Source organism: Petromyzon marinus, chromosome 72, assembly GCF_048934315.1.
Source record: "Petromyzon marinus isolate PM22_M1 ecotype Great Lakes invasive population chromosome 72, UKy_Petmar_22M1.pri1.0, whole genome shotgun sequence".
Lineage (NCBI taxonomy): Eukaryota > Metazoa > Chordata > Hyperoartia > Petromyzontiformes > Petromyzontidae > Petromyzon > Petromyzon marinus.
In genome coordinates this window covers 6,706,001-6,722,260 of record NC_133738.1, presented here as the reverse complement: position 1 = coordinate 6,722,260, position 16,260 = coordinate 6,706,001, and positions in this window count along the sequence as shown.

Here is a 16,260-nt window from a genome sequence, read left to right as displayed (position 1 = left end):
CAACATCATCGTCACTATCATCACCACGATCACCACCATCATTGCTATCATCGTCACCATCACCCCATCATCATTATCACTATCATCAGCAATATCATCAGCATCATTATCCTAATAATCACCGCTACCACGATCACCACCATTAACCACCACCATCATCATTATAACTATCAACACCACAAAAATCACCACCATTATCACGTCCATCACCATCATCATAATCATTACTCATGATCACCACTGTCATCGACATCATTATGACCATCATCACCATAAACCATCATCACCACCATCATCACTATCACTGTCATCACCACCGTCAAAAAAACAATTAGCATCATCACCACCACCATCAAGCTCATCATCATCAACACCACGACTAACACCACTAACATCATCACCACCATCAATCATCATTACCATCACCATAATCACTGTGGTGCCACGACCGCAATTCCCCCCTGAACGCACACAAAGTGCGCACATACAGTGAGGGAAAAAAGTATTTGATCCCCTGCTGATTTTGTACGTTTGACGACTGACAAAAAAATTATCAGTCTATAATTTTAATGGTAGGTTTATTTGCACAGTGAGAAACAGAATAACAACAAGAAAATCCAGAATAACGCATGTCAAAAATGTTAGAAATTGAATTGCATTTTAATGAGGGAAATAAGTATTTGCCCCCTCTCAATCAGAAAGATTTCTGGTTCCCAGGTGTCTTGTATACAGGTAACGAGCTAAGATTAGGAGCACACTCTAAAAGGGAGTGCTCCTAATCTCAGCTTGTTACCTGTATAAAAGACACCTGTCCACAGAAGCAATCAATCAGATTCCAAATTCTCCACCATGGCCAAGACCAAAGAGCTCTCCAAGGATGTCAGGGACTAGATTGTAGACCTACACAAGGCTGGAATGGGCTACAAGACCATTGCCAAGCAGCTTGGTGAGAAGGTGTCAACAGATGGTGCAAATTATTCACAAATGAAATAAACACTATAGAACTGTCAATCTCCCTCGGCCAAGGGCTCCATGCAAGATCTCACCTCGTGGAGTTGCAATGATCATGATAACGGTGAGGAATCAGCCCAGAACAACACGGGAGGATCTTGTCAATGATCTCAAGGCAGCTGGGACCATAGTCACCAAGTCCTTCACACTACGCTGTGAAGGACTGAAATCCTGCAGCGCCCGCAAGGTCCCCCTGCTCAAGAAAGCACATATACATGCCCATCTGAAGTTTGCCAATGAACATCTGAATGATTCGGAGGACAACTGGGTGAAAGTGTTGTGGTCAGATGAGACCAAAATGGAGCTCTTTGGCATCAACTCAACTCGCTGTGTTTGGACGAGGAGGAATGCTGCCTATAACCCCAAGAACACCATCCCCACCATCAAACATGGAGGTGGAAACATTATGCTTTGGGGGTGTTTTTCTGCTAAGGGGGGGACAGGACAACTTCACCACATCAAAGGGACGATGGACGGGGCCATGTACCGTCAAATCTTGGGTGAGAACCTCCTTCCCTCAGCCAGGGCATTGAAAATGGGTTGTGGATGGGTATTCCAGCATGACAATGACCTAAAACACACGGCTAAGGCAACAAAGGAGTGGCTCAAGAAGAAGCACATTAAGGTCCTGTAGTGGCCTAGCCAGTCTCCAGACCTTAATCCCATAGAAAATCTGTGGAGGGAGCTGAAGGTTCGAGTTGCCAAACGTCAGCCTCGAAAAATTAATGCCTTGGAGAATATCTGCAAAGAGGAGTGGGACAAAATCCCTCCTGAGATGTGTGCAAACCTGGTGGCCAACTACAAGAAACGTCTGACGTTTGTGATTGCCAACAAGGATTTTGCCACCAAGTACTAAATCATGTTTTGCAGAGGGGTCAAATGCTTATTTCCCTCATTAAAATGCCAATCAATTTATAACATTTCTGACATGCTTTTTTCCGGATTTTGTTGTTGTTATTATGTCTCTCACTGTTCAAATAAACCTACCATTAAAATTATAGACTGATCATTTCTTTGTCAGTGGGCAAACGTACAGAATCAGCAGGAGATCAAATACTTATTTTCCCTCACTGTACCCACTTAGTGTCCTGGCGGGGGATTGCCTGGCACATGGAGTTTAAATCCCAAGGACCCCTAGAGGGAAAGTCCCACGGTTTCCCAGTGCCAGGAGATTGGCCGACCCTCACAGGACAGGTTACATTGCGACGCCCCTAAAATTGGCTTAAAATTGTATGGAAGCAGAAAGAAAAGGTTCACTGGGCCAACCGCAATGAGTTACTCACGACACTGGGAGGGTGGAATATAAAGCAAGAAAAGCGTAAGCCGGGCGCCCTTCCAGACAATGGGTGGCCGGCGACCGCCGCCGCGGACGGAAGGATGCGGTAACAGGGGGGCGGTAACCACAGATAAGCGCACGATTGGCCGCGTAGTACAATGGCGCCTTTGAAGTTAAGGGAATAGAAAGTGTAGCCTGGGACGATTTTCGCTCTTGTCTTCAACCTCCAGGCCATCCGGACCCACTCCCTGCCGTCCTGCCTCTTCGAGCCGCCCGCAGCATCCGTGTGATGCCAGCGAGTGCTGCTACGAGGCAGTGATAGGTAAAGTTTTATCTCGTCCTTCTCCCTCCGACTCTCACAGCGTCCATGCGACGCCGTGAGTACAGCTTCGAGGTACGTGGCAGGACGTTTGAGTGACTGGGCACGTAGGCAGGGTTAGGCTAGGCTCTCCTCGCAAAATACCCCCCCCCCCCAGGTAGTGTGTTGGCGCCATAAATAAACGTCAGCACAGATTATCGGTGCAGTGTGATTTGTGTGTGTGTGTGGAGCAGCGGCGTGGGCGGACGAGCGGCAAGGGCAGAACTGCAGCACGCGCTCGTTAAATGAATCACCTGCAGGTGCGCGAGTGTTTGCGCCGCTGCTGTAGTTCTCACCATGGGGCGTGGGCGTGTGGGTATACAAACGTCAGCGTGTTCACGCCGCTGCTTTAGCATTAGTCATAGTGCGGGCACGGGTTAGGCTATAAACCAGCCACAGAAGTGCGTGTATTCGCACTGCTGCTTTAGAGCGCATCTTAGCGCGGGTGCGCGGCAGCGATTAACCACCCGCCGGCGTGCTTATTCGCGCAATACTTGCAGTCAAATGCAAACAAAAAACAATACTTTGATAATTTATTCATTGTCCTTGAAACTGATTGGTCCACACCAGAGACAGGTTTTCTTGGAGCCTAGTCTCATATGGTGTTCGTGGCGTCATCTGGTCGAACACCATATGTGACTAGGCTCTAAAAAAAAAGCTGTCTCTGGTGTGGACCAATCAAAATACGTTATTCAAATATTTACCTCAGAATGCTACAGAGTTAGTTGTGTTACATTCTTAATCACGTAACTCTACCTGGACAAGTTGTAACCTTACACCACTGCTCCCTCTACCTCATAGCACAGTAAATGTAATCAGCACAGTGACTTTACTTCACGTGCCTGTACGCAAGAAGTAAAACTTTTACCTCAGCCCGCGTCTCACCGCCTCGCTGCTTAGCAACATCACTGCCGCCAATCTCATGTTGGTTTCCCGCCAAAATCAGGGGTCAGAGGGCATGTGGGCGGGGCCTGAAGAAGGGGGTGGGCGGGGCGTATCCTGCGTGCGTCAGCGTTGAGCTCTGATGACGCCACCTTTGGGTGTGGATGCAGGTGGCAGTGTCATGGACCGCCTCGCTCCTCGGGAACGCAACGTGAACGTTCGTTACGATCACAGATCGCGGACGGTCGTCAAACTTCTCTCAATGGAACAACCAAACACAGCCACGGATTATTCTCTCTCTCTCTCTCGTGCTCGTTTGTGTCAACAACAACGAACTTTCTGTCAATAAAGCAACAGCAACACAGGCGACTCTCTCTCGTGCCTCTGTTTCTAACGATGCCCTCTTCAACTCCCCGCTCGCCTGCCGCCTGCGCACTTAGGTCTCGGCAAGGTAAGGTCATTTACCCTTTTTACCGGGTTTAAGGGTAAAGGTGTCGACATGCCAAGGGGTAAGGTAAAGGGTAGGGTCAAGGTAGCGCGGAAGAATTACCCGGTAGGGTAAAGCTAGCGCGAAGTATTACCCGGTAAATACCTTGTTGTTTACAGCTCGCTAAAAGCTTCGTGGCGCAGTCCGTGGCCTCCATTTAAAATTGGAATCGTCGAGAGTATTCTACACTAGCGTTACTACCCGGCTTCGCCCTGAACTTGTATTCTTGTCTTGTATTAATACACGGCCTACGCGGAGGGTGTGGGGGATGCGTGACGTCAGCAGGCACACTGCGTGACACTGCCGCGTGCGGGTGACATCACAGATCTGACGTGACCACTCACTTGCCGTGCAAAATATATCCATTATTGCGCCCTGCCTCCTCCCCACAAAATACAAAAGTCTATTTTTTATACTTTTTGCATTGTGTACAGTCTGGAAGCTGCCCATATGCCAAATTTCAAGTTTGTTGCATGTTGGGAAGTATGCTAAACATTTCGAACAGGCGCACATTCACAAATTTCCCTTTTATATATATGTAGATGAATAAAGCGCTCTACCTAGCATTTACCAGTTATAAACCTTTTTCATGTGTAGTACCCCAGTAATTACCCTGTAATCGGGTAATTTGTATGGGGTAATGGTAAAAGATAGGGTAAAGGGAGGATCGTTGTTTTTGACCTTTTACCTTTCCTTGCTAAAGGGTAAAAGGTAAGGGTAGAGTGATTGTATTCTGGTAAGGTAAAAGGTAGGGTAAAGGTAGGCTCGTTGTTTTTACCTTACCTTGCCGAGGCCTCTGCGCACTCGGTCACCGCCCCTGCCTTACCCCACACGCGGCCTGCACTCCTCTGCCAGAACTGTCTCCATTCCAACCCTGCCACGTCTCTTTCCCTACCACCATTCAATTCTCGGTCATTACAATAGCATCCTGATGATTATTTTAATAGGAGGGGGGGGCTTTTTCCCAGCTCTGAAACCACATGCCACATGTACGACATGTGAGTGTGTGTGTGATAAGCTCGTGTAGAGCCTAATGTGCAATGTAAGTGTGTAGGTAAAGGTGTACTGCATGTTACATATAGCACTGTATACTGTGTATATACTGCAGTGTAGAGTATGAAGACATGCGTAAGTTCGCGTGTAAGAGTTTAATGTGTAGTAGTACATGCACGTCAGGAGAGGTGATGGTAGCAGCAGGCTGCAAGGCCAGGCAATGCTGCATCGTAAAAGGTGATAACTACAGCAGTGAAACACAAAACAACGATCCTCAATGATATGAAAATAACAGTCAACTAATAGAAGGTAAAATTATTAAACGAATTAAAATTATTTAAGATTGATTATAAGATAAGAGATATCGGTAGCAACAGCATAGTGCGCCAGCCAATTCCAACAGTTCAAGCAGCATGGTGAGATTTGTCAACTTTTTTTTGAGTCCCGAGGCATGGCTAATGTGCACCCACGTGCAAAGTGAATTAAAGATGTTTTTAAACCCGCTCCTGTGTCTGTGTTTCTCTCTGACTCCACAATATTTGACCACGTTATTGTCTCCTATGTAAAACTGTCATCACTACACTCCCAACCACCGATTATCGGCAACTCCGTGCTCAGCAGACTTCGTGCAGACCCAGAATTATGCTCCCTGTAGCAGTGCAGAAGATGGCCCTCTCCAGGCAAGGGGCAGCCTTCCACGTGGCGTCAGGCCGCATCTTATCTGCGCTGAAAGAGGATAAAATGAATCCGCTAAATTATGTTAATGGTGTCCACACAGCGGCCTGGCTGCCAGCGGTTCCTCGCTGTGCCGCACCATCGCCGGCACCGCGTGGCTTCTTCTCCGCTCTTTACGATCGGCGCTGCTCCCCTCCCGCGTCTCATGCCTGCCCCCCACGCCCACCGCGCGTCCTCTTGGTGGCCCGGCTGCCAGCAATCGCCTGCCGGGCCATGCCGGCGCTGTGGGAATTCCTCGTCATCCCACGTGGCCGGATGTGAGGTCGAGCTCCTGCACCCCGGGGGAGTCTTCACCATATCAGCATGCCGGGCATGGAGGGAAGATTCGTGTCCATGACAAGCGAGCTGGGCTGAGGCTGCGGCTTCTACCTCGTCCTGGGTCCGGCCGGAACTGCGCTGCTGCACTGCACAGACGTTGTGGACGTTGTGGCGGTGCGGTGGACTCGACTGCAGTGGGCCCCTTCTCCCTCCTGGTTCCAGCCCACCGCCCACCCCCCTTCATCTTCTCAATACAACGATGCCTCATTATTTTTTCAGCCACCCAAGCTTTCTGTCACCCCCCCACCCCAGCTACGACCAGGCCTATCAAAACCCCTCCTTATCCATCCCTCAATTTTTTTACTGTCATCAAAAGTACACCACCACTTTACAATAACCCAAATCTTAATTTCATTCATCATGCTATATACAATTATTTTATTGCTTTAAAACACTTTCGTGAAGGTGCTATATAAGCCAAACATCCCCCGACTATGTCGATGGAGAGGCCCTTGAATATGTGGAGTATTTCCCTCTTGACAAAACTCCTCATCTTATCCATCCTCCTGTATGTGAGCATATGGCAGCGTCATTGTTAAGTGCATTTATGAATCGTGAGTTCAGTTTGTCTCCTTTGAGCAGAATATGTACTCTAAGTAAGAAGTGACAGATAGGTCCAGGTGCATTACCATCAGCTGTGTCCCTTCAATTCACCACACATCGGCGTTTCCTGCTTCTACCATGGTATTGTATCCTCAAGGTAACGTGCTACTGATAATACATTGTTTTAGTGCTAAGGACAATTGTGGGGACTACCGTCCCCCGCCATCACCGAATTGTCGGGGCTGTTGTCCCCCGACTCCCCCGTTACATTCGTACCACTACCCCCCGGCTGTTCTGTGGGGTTCAGGTTACCGACCTCCAACTCCTCGCCCCCCTGGGCCCCTGACTTTGTTGCCGACCGCGTAGGCATGGTTCAATTAGTGGGCTTGTACGCTTTACGCTTGCGGCGCACTACGCGAGATCGGTGGCGGATGTACCGTGGCGAGCGTACCCGCGAAGTAAACCCCGTCTCGCTGGTACACAGACAGGTATAGCGCGCCGACGCGTGACTCCGCAGCTGGCGCTTAGCCCCCGGGATCCGCTCGCACACACGTCCTACGAGCCCCGGCACTAACGAGCCCGACGCCGCTACCTGCCCAGCCCCGTACACCAATCACACGCGAGGGAGTTGGGGTCGGGGGTGAGAGGGCAGGGTTATCTGCCGTGCGCGCGCCGCTGATTGGAGGGAGCCCCTCCGCTCCGATTTAATGCCGTTTAAACAGCCATGCATCTACACGCACACCAGGAGCTTAGCTCTCTGCTTCGTTATAAACAACCGCGCATACACGCGACCGCAAGACACTCCCGTAAACAGTCGTACAGGTACGCGAACGCTAAGCACTCCCGTAAACAGCCGCATAGGCACGCGCATGCTAAGCACTCCGCCTCGTTGTAAACAACCGTGCGTGCATGCGAGCGCAAGACACTCCACCCTCCTCTTCACACTCACAAAGACCACACGACACAGTTTACTCCCTACTGGCTATTTTATTCTCCGCGAATATCCTGTTAAACTACGTGAGTTTGCTTGGGTCAGTAGACGCTAGCCTATCCTTTGAGGATCCTAGATTCAATTTATCCTGCCTATCGCTCCACTTTCTACCCTCGATTAAATAGCCCAAACTCACCTCTCTCTCTTACTTACGCTTACTTTCACTCTGATCCGCTGGAAGTTGTAGAAGGGCGATGCTGTGGGTCGTCTCCGTGGAAGATCGTGCCTGGCTGCGTTGAAACTCGTCACACGGACGATCCGAACGGCCGGCTCCAATGCTCCGTGGATCTCGATGACTTGAAGAACTCTGCACTTTACTGCCTCAATCACCAGCCTTTTATCCTACCTATCACAAAGGCATTCCGCGGTGCTGCACCTGCGCACCCGTGCCCTTGGATATTCGGATCTATAATCCCAACTATAACAAAAAGGTATTCAGTTGCTCCTGCACCCGTGCCCCCCTGTCCAATCAGAGGCCGGGATATTCCTGTCCCTTTGTAATTTGGATCCCTAATCCTACCTATAACAAAGGCGTCCCGCTGTTCCCGCATCCCGTGCCCCCCGGTCCAATCAGAGGCCTGGCTATTCCTGTCCCTTTGTTATTTGGATCCCTAATCCTACCTATAACAAAGGCATCCCACTGTTCCCGCACCCCGTGCCCCTCTGTCCAATCAGAGGTCTGGATTTTCCCGCCCTCGGATTACAGCTCTGGTGATGTCACCGCAGTGGTTTCTTGGACGTCCGCTTTCCGTTCTTCCCGCTATCCGCCCATTGACTCGTGTTCGTGTGTGTGTGGTTCCATTCGCGGTGGCTAAACAGCCGTTGCCGTGACCATGCCATTACAATCCCAGGTCACGGCGACACCACAAATGCTGATGATTATGGAGACAGATTGAATGGTACAATTTGGAAAATGAGTTGTGCAACCAAATCAATCGAAATTTTGCGACTTATTAACTTGCAGCTGCTTTGTCAAAATCTGTGCGAGTAGTTGCACAACAAAAGACAACCCCCTACCCGCTTCTAGATGATAACTGTTTATCACAATTCAGAACTGTGCAGTGCGTGATGATGCGATACGTTGCTATGATTCGCTGGGCAGATCAATGCTTGAAGTCTCTTTATACTGTGAGCAACCTGTTGCAGAGACGTCCATGTAGAAACGATTCAGTTGCACACATTCGAGTTGCCAAGTTGCATGCAAATGATTGCTCGGGTGGCGACGCAACTTGAAGTAGTCTATTTATACGTCAAGTTGTGTTTTTTTCACGGAACACAGTGTTCGCACCTCAGATTTTGACGTTTGGCTACGTACGAAGTGAAACAAGTTCAATATACGTACGTGAATTCTTGATCCCGTATAATAACCACAATGCAATGCGCTGTCCGTGTACAGCCCTTTTGTTAATCCACTGCGGGATGAGGGCCGCTGCACGCTGTGCGGGTCGTGGGGGTTATTTGACCACGTTTCAGGATATAGAAATTGAACGGTCGTGTGGTATGGGTAATGATTTGAGGAATTGCTTCTCCGCTTAAAGATTGGAACGGCAATACAAAGTTGGGACAGAATGAGCATTTCTATTTAAATGTTTACGGTACACCGTCACGTGTCTGACTCACTAGGGACTGAATCATTGGTGGATATGTGAAAAAGTCGGATGTTATGTGAACGTTTTTAGAAACTGGCAATTGCATTTTTACGCAAAAATAGGTTACTCTGCACCAGTTGGGGGAATGCTTTATTATACTTCTGAGATAATAGGCTGTTTACTAGACTAAAAATACGGGACTGCATGCGATAAGGTAAGATTTACAAACACCTTTAGAATGTGACCATTGCACACTGCACAGCTACTGCTTCACTGGGTGTTGGCGGTTTTGTTAGGGTGGACGTTGTAAGAATAATTATAGACCAATCGTTATTCTTTCAACAGTCACTAAAATACTTGAAAAAATAATTTCATCACGAACAGACGGCGACCTGAAACTCACAATCTCCCGCACAGTAAACATTCTGGTTTCCATGAGGATTACTGCACCACCACAGCTATTATGGACGTCCATTATAGAGGGTTTTTTTTGGGTTAGATTGCGTAAATATATAAATGTGTCATTAAAACCTGCCATGACCCAACCCATCCAACTAGTAAGGGTTGTCACGTAAAGAGAACATGCCAATTCGTCACTCGTACAGCACACCGATGTGGTGGAGCCAAGCCATAACATTTGCAATCTGAGTACGACGTTTCGCCAGTAATTACAACTAGCTTCATCAGGCGACAGCCAGATTTGTGTAGAAGTCCACCTGTTTCGTTCCTTATATAGAGGCGTAGACGTGGTGACCACGCTTCTGCACTCTTGCACAACGTGGGCAGGGGGGGGGATTAATGAGTCAACGAACATTAGGCATGCGCATTATGTGAGCCCTTTGACCTTGTCCTTCTGTCCATTGTGTTCCACAAAGTTCGGTGACTACTGTGACGCTGCGTACAAATCAGCTACTAATCTAACACTTGAAAGACTAAACCCCATTTATCATTCTGATCTTCTATTTGTATTGGATGCACCATACATCACCCACTAATGTGACCTCGACTTCAAATACAATCTCACATCACTTGATGCAAAACGAAATCTACATTGGGCCCTGTTCATCCATAAAACCCTTATTGGTAAATCTGTACTTTAATTAGATAAATCCAAAACCCCACTGTGGAACCAAAGAAACCTAGGACGTCCATCTAATTGCCTGTGAACTATCCCAACAACGAGAATTGGAATGGATGACAAAGCCTTTGTCGTTGCAGCACCAACGTTTTGGAATAACCTTGTTTCCTCCCTCAACATCATAAATCTTCCTTCAATAAATATACTGAAGAAGAAGATTCATGCTGTACATAGCCTCATTTGCAAATGTGATTGGAACGTTAATCCATACCCATGTATCGATAGTTCAAAATACATGTGCAGTTGTGTCCAGGGACTGCCGTGTTGTCTTGGTGTGATCTGGGACTGTTGTTGTGTTGCTGCCTTGCCCACGCTTGCATTTAATCTTGAAAAATCGTTAGGAAGTAATATACAATTGCAATTTGTAGTTATATACTTTGATTAATTAGTATTTATCTAGTTTCAGTGATTTGCACACCTTTCCTATATTTTACACTCCTATCGGTTGTCATGACTGTTTGTTATTGTAACTTTCTGACCCGCCCCTACTGGACATCATGAAAAAGAGCTTCATAAATCATTGGATTCCTCCAGTTTAAATAAAGATGCTGATTCAGATTCTATGTATGTATGTATGTTGAACTTCTTTCGCGCCAACCATGCTAATCGGAGGTGCTGGATGAAGACAACAACCTAAACACAACAATCAGTTCTTAAGAAATTCCTTTTCAATGTGCGTCAGATCCAGGCGCCGCGATCTTTGCTCTTTCAGAATGCTTGTCTGAAGCAAAACTGGCTGCAGATAAATCTGGACAAGACAGAGTACATAATAGTTGGCTCAGAGCAGCATCTGCGAGCGTGGCAGGGCCACATCAATCCTCCACTGATTAGCAGAGCTCGCCCTCTCCGTGTGTCCAAAGTACGTAACATCGGTGTGCTGTTTGATCAGAGCTTCACAGCTCATAGCTACGTTCAGAGTAGATCTCTACCACCTACAAATGTCGGGGAGGCTGCCCCCCGTCTCCCCGCTCATCTGCGACCCACTGCTCTCCAACTCTCCCCCCCTCGCTGCGGTCCCTCGAGGCATGATTTAAAAGGCTGTACGAACCACCTTGCGAATACACCGCTATGCCCCTCTCGCACACGCTAACCACGAGCCGCGCAGTGGTGAGCGCACCCACGCGGGTAGAATACACGCTCGTGCGAAAACACAGGAAATCACAGCGAGCAGGCTCACAACACCATGCACCCCTCTCCGTACTCGCAGAGACAACACCACAAGGCTTAATGTCTACTGGCGATTTATTCTCCGATTAATTGAAGTTAATTTACCCGTGTCAGTGTGGACCAGCAGGGCACGTCTAACCTATCTCCCGGCGGTCTAGGACTCAATTTGCCTGGTCTCTCCCTACTCACTCTCCCTAAGGGATATTCCCCTTGGTCTTACCTCTCTCCTCCATACTTACGATGCGATCTCGAGGTGTAGGAAGCCGCGGAAAGGCGAGGCTGCACGTAGCTTTTGCTGGGAACCGGGCCTGGCTGCTCTGCGACTCGTCTCACGGACGTTTGAGTAGCAGGGGACGATGACTCCTAGGTCCCTCACTCCAGAAGACCCCGAACAAAAGAGAGTTTGCCCCTAACTCCCCCCCCGCTTTTTATCATCTCTACATCAAAGCTAACGTGCCGCTAATCCGCTAGCCTCTCGTCCATCAGGAGCCTCGGGTTTCCCATTCTTCTTCTTTAATCCGATCGTTGCTCTTTACACACGTAGTACACATGAAACGCAAGGAGGCGGGCCCCCTACCTTCCCGCCGCTCGCTACTCCGCCCCACCCCCTACCCGCCTGCTGACCAGTGCGTGTTTTTGTTGTTTCCTATCCGCGGTGGCTCGGCAGCCCCGTCGTGACCGTGTGATCACGACCCAAGTCACGGTGCTGCGGTGCGAGTTAGCCTCAGGGGAGGCCGCCCAATTCCCTGGTCGCAGGAAACCGTGAAGCTTGATCCCATGAGGGGGCTTCTGGGTGAAAACCTGTCAGCCAGGTGACCTCCCCTCGGGGCTCTATGTGGGGGTGTGCGTGTGAGTCTGTGTTCATGTGGGGGGTGGTGGGGGAAGTGCTGTGACGGAAGCCGGGTGGCTTCTCTGCTGCAGCACCCCCGCCGTAGGCATGGCTCCCACGGAGCGGCTTCGCTGTTGTGGCACCACACAAACACTGCGAGGGTTGTGCCCACTCCTCTCTGCCCCAGACCTGCTGGGAGGAGTGGTGGTGATCTACCAGTCTCTATCACTCTACTGTTGTATCAATACAGTGCTGGTGATCTACCAGTCTCTATCACTCTACTGTTGTATCAATACAGTGCTGGTGATCTACCAGTCTCTATCACTCTACTGTTGTATCAATACAGTGCTGGTAATCTACCAGTCTCTATCACTCCACTGCTGTATCAATACAGTGCTGGTGATCTACCAGTCTCTATCACTCTACTGTTGTATCAATACAGTGCTGGTGATCTACCAGTCTCTATCACTCCACTGTTGTATCAATACAGTGCTGGTGATCTACCAGTCTCTATCACTCTACTGTTGTATTATTACAGTGCTGGTGATCTACCAGTCTCTATCACTCCACTGCTGTATTATTACAGTGCTGGTGATCTACCAGTCTCTATCACTCTACTGTTGTATCAATACAGTGCTGGTAATCTACCAGTCTCTATCACTCCACTGCTGTATCAATACAGTGCTGGTGATCTACCAGTCTCTATCACTCCACTGCTGTATTATTACAGTGCTGGTCATCTACCAGTCTTTATCACTCCACTGTTGTATCAATACAGTGTTGGTGATCTACCAGTCTCTATCACTCCACTGCTGTATTAATACAGTGCTGGTGATCTACCAGTCTCTATCACTCGACTGCTGTATCAACACAGTGCTGGTGATCTACCAGTCTCTATCACTCCACTGCTGTATTATTACAGTGTCACGCAATGCAAAGTCTATTCGAGCAGGGTGAAGGAATTGGCAGACTGACTCCACCTGGCGCCTTGCTGGCACGGCGGGTGCCTGCCCAGTGCAGCTCCGACCACTGCCAGGCCCTCGTGCGCCATCATCGCTCGTCTCCGCTAGCAACTCCTGCGGGGGCACATCGCGCGACCCTCTACCGTGACGCCGGGCCTGGCTGCGAACTCGACGGGCCCCGGCCTCTGGCGGGTCTCCGTCCCTTTCTCGGTGCCCTAGTCCTCTATATAGGAGGACTCCTTCCTCCGAGCAATGCCCTCCTGGAGGGTTCTTTCCCCCTCCCTCCAAGTGCACCGGCATGCGCCATCGGTCTGTCATCCCACACAGCGGTTGGGCAACCTTACCCGCAGGTGGTTATGTATATATATGTGTGTGTATCTCTCCACAGGGGTGGTGTGAACACAACCTTAGGTGGGCCCCTCGCACCCACAGCGAATCTAAACTCTTCACGCCTTTCCGCGACCTCTGGCGGCACGGCGCGTAGATAAATCGGACCGTGCCCCATTTCTCCTGATAGAGGGAGAACCGCTTTGTGCACAGTAAAAAATACTCGGCGGTGGCCCCTCTGTGCGCGGCTTGAGCACGGCCTAAAGTTGGCCCCTTGCCCTACGCACACCCCCCCAATACCCCCTCCACTTGTCGTTATGCGGCCTCCCCACGTCTCAAGGAGACGGCTCCTCAAGGTGAAGTCCCTTTGCAGGCCTCGCTGGCGGTAGAAAGGTTTTCTAAACTGAGGGCGTCCTGTTCGGGACGATCCATCTCATACATTTAGCTATCTGCTTAACAACAAGTCACTTGCAAACCCACCATGCACCACCAAAGATAGGAAGACCAATACGACATGGACTGTGTCACGTTTAATTTCTCACCACCGGTTTGGCTGGGCAAAGACTGATTTTCTGGGGTCACCCGACCTGGTGTGCATTGGCGCGTCGGCACTAGAACCCAGAAGGTGAGAGTTCTCGCACAACTCTACACACGAGGCAGCACTAGAACCCAGAAGGTGAGAGTTCTCGTACAACTCTACACACGAGGCAGCACTAGAACCCAGAAGGTGAGAGTTATCGCACAACTCTACACACGAGGCAGCACTAGAACCCAGAAGGTGAGAGTTCTCTAACAACTCTACACACGAGGCAGCACTAGAACCCAGAAGGTGAGAGTTCTCGCACAACTATACACACGAGGCAGCACTAGAACCCAGAAGGTGAGAGTTCTCTAACAACTCTACACACGAGGCAACACTAGAACACAGAAGGTGAGAGTTCTCACACAACTCTACACACGAGGCAGCACTAGAACCCAGAAGGTGAGAGTTCTCGCACAACTCTACACACGAGGCAGCACTAGAACCCAGAAGGTGAGAGTTCTCTAACAACTCTACACACGAGGCAGCACTAGAACCCAGAAGGTGAGAGTTCTCGCACAACTCTACACACGAGGCAGCACTAGAACCCAGAAGGTGAGAGTTCTCTAACAACTCTACACACGAGGCAACACTAGAACACAGAAGGTGAGAGTTCTCACACAACTCTACACACGAGGCAGCACTAGAACCCAGAAGGTGAGAGTTCTCGCACAACTCTACACACGAGGCAGCACTAGAACCCAGAAGGTGAGAGTTCTCTAACAACTCTACACACGAGGCAGCACTAGAACCCAGAAGGTGAGAGTTCTCGCACAACTCTACACACGAGGCAGCACTAGAACCCAGAAGGTGAGAGTTCTCTAACAACTCTACACACGAGGCAACACTAGAACACAGAAGGTGAGAGTTCTCACACAACTCTACACACGAGGCAGCACTAGAACCCAGAAGGTGAGAGCTTCTCGCACAACTCTACACACGAGGCAGCACTAGAACCCAGAAGGTGAGAGTTCTCGCACAACTCTACACACGAGGCGGCACTAGAACCCAGAAGGTGAGAGTTCTCGCACAACTCTACACACGACCACTCTCCAGCTCGCCCTGCTCCTGAATGTCCTGCACATGCCCTGTGCCTCCTGTTCATGGTTTTTGCCCACTCTTTGCCCGAGCTCCCCGATTTGCTACCGACAGGGGAGTCTATGGGGCTACGTGTGACTGAGTCTATGGCTCTCTGTGTTATTGAGTGAATGGGTCTCTGTGTGAGTCAATGGGTATGTGTGTGTCTATGAGACTCTGTGCGAGTGTGGGTCTCTGTGTGAGTCTATGGGTATGTGTGTCTATGTGTCTGTGTGAGTTTGGGTCTCTGTGTGAGTCTATGGGTTTCTATGTGATGAGTCTGTGTCTCTGAGTGAGTCTATTGCACTCCGTGTGATGGAGTATATGGGTCTCTGTGTGAGTCTGTGTCTCTGTGTGAGCGAGTCGATAGATCTCTGTGCGAGTCTATAAAAGTGCCAATGCAATAACTCCTTCACCTGCACGGTGCAGCAGACTGCGTGTGTTTTTGTTGACAGTCAGAACGAGCACTACAACAGGATTTGTATTGATTCAGACACAGCGAGTACTGATCTGGTCACACACAAACTCACGTCAAATTAGTCCGTGTCGCTGTACGTGTATTGCTTTCTATAGACTGTCGGTTAAAGTCACTTTGTATAAATAGAAATACTCAAGACAATAGCACGTGCTGTTGTTTTTTTACCTTTGATTTTTATATTTAACATTTTTCTTTTCTAATCAAACACGAGCAGCCCCGCACGGCCTTTGTACCTGACTGCCCGTCCCTCCATCTCTCTCTCCAGCCATCCAGTCAGAAAACTTATTTTCTAATGTAGTCTGAGTATGATGATCTGAGTTTGATATGATGGTGTTATTTAACGCATCTCGCTCATTTTCACGGGATGCACGCCCTGGGTGGGAGGGAGGGTTATGACGTCGGCACCATCCAGGAACCCGCTCCAACGCTGTGGGGTGTGGTGGTGACGTCATCCCGCAGATGCGCGCCATGACGTCGTCACCGAATACGCTCACTTGCTCGCCCGCCCGCCAAGAAGCC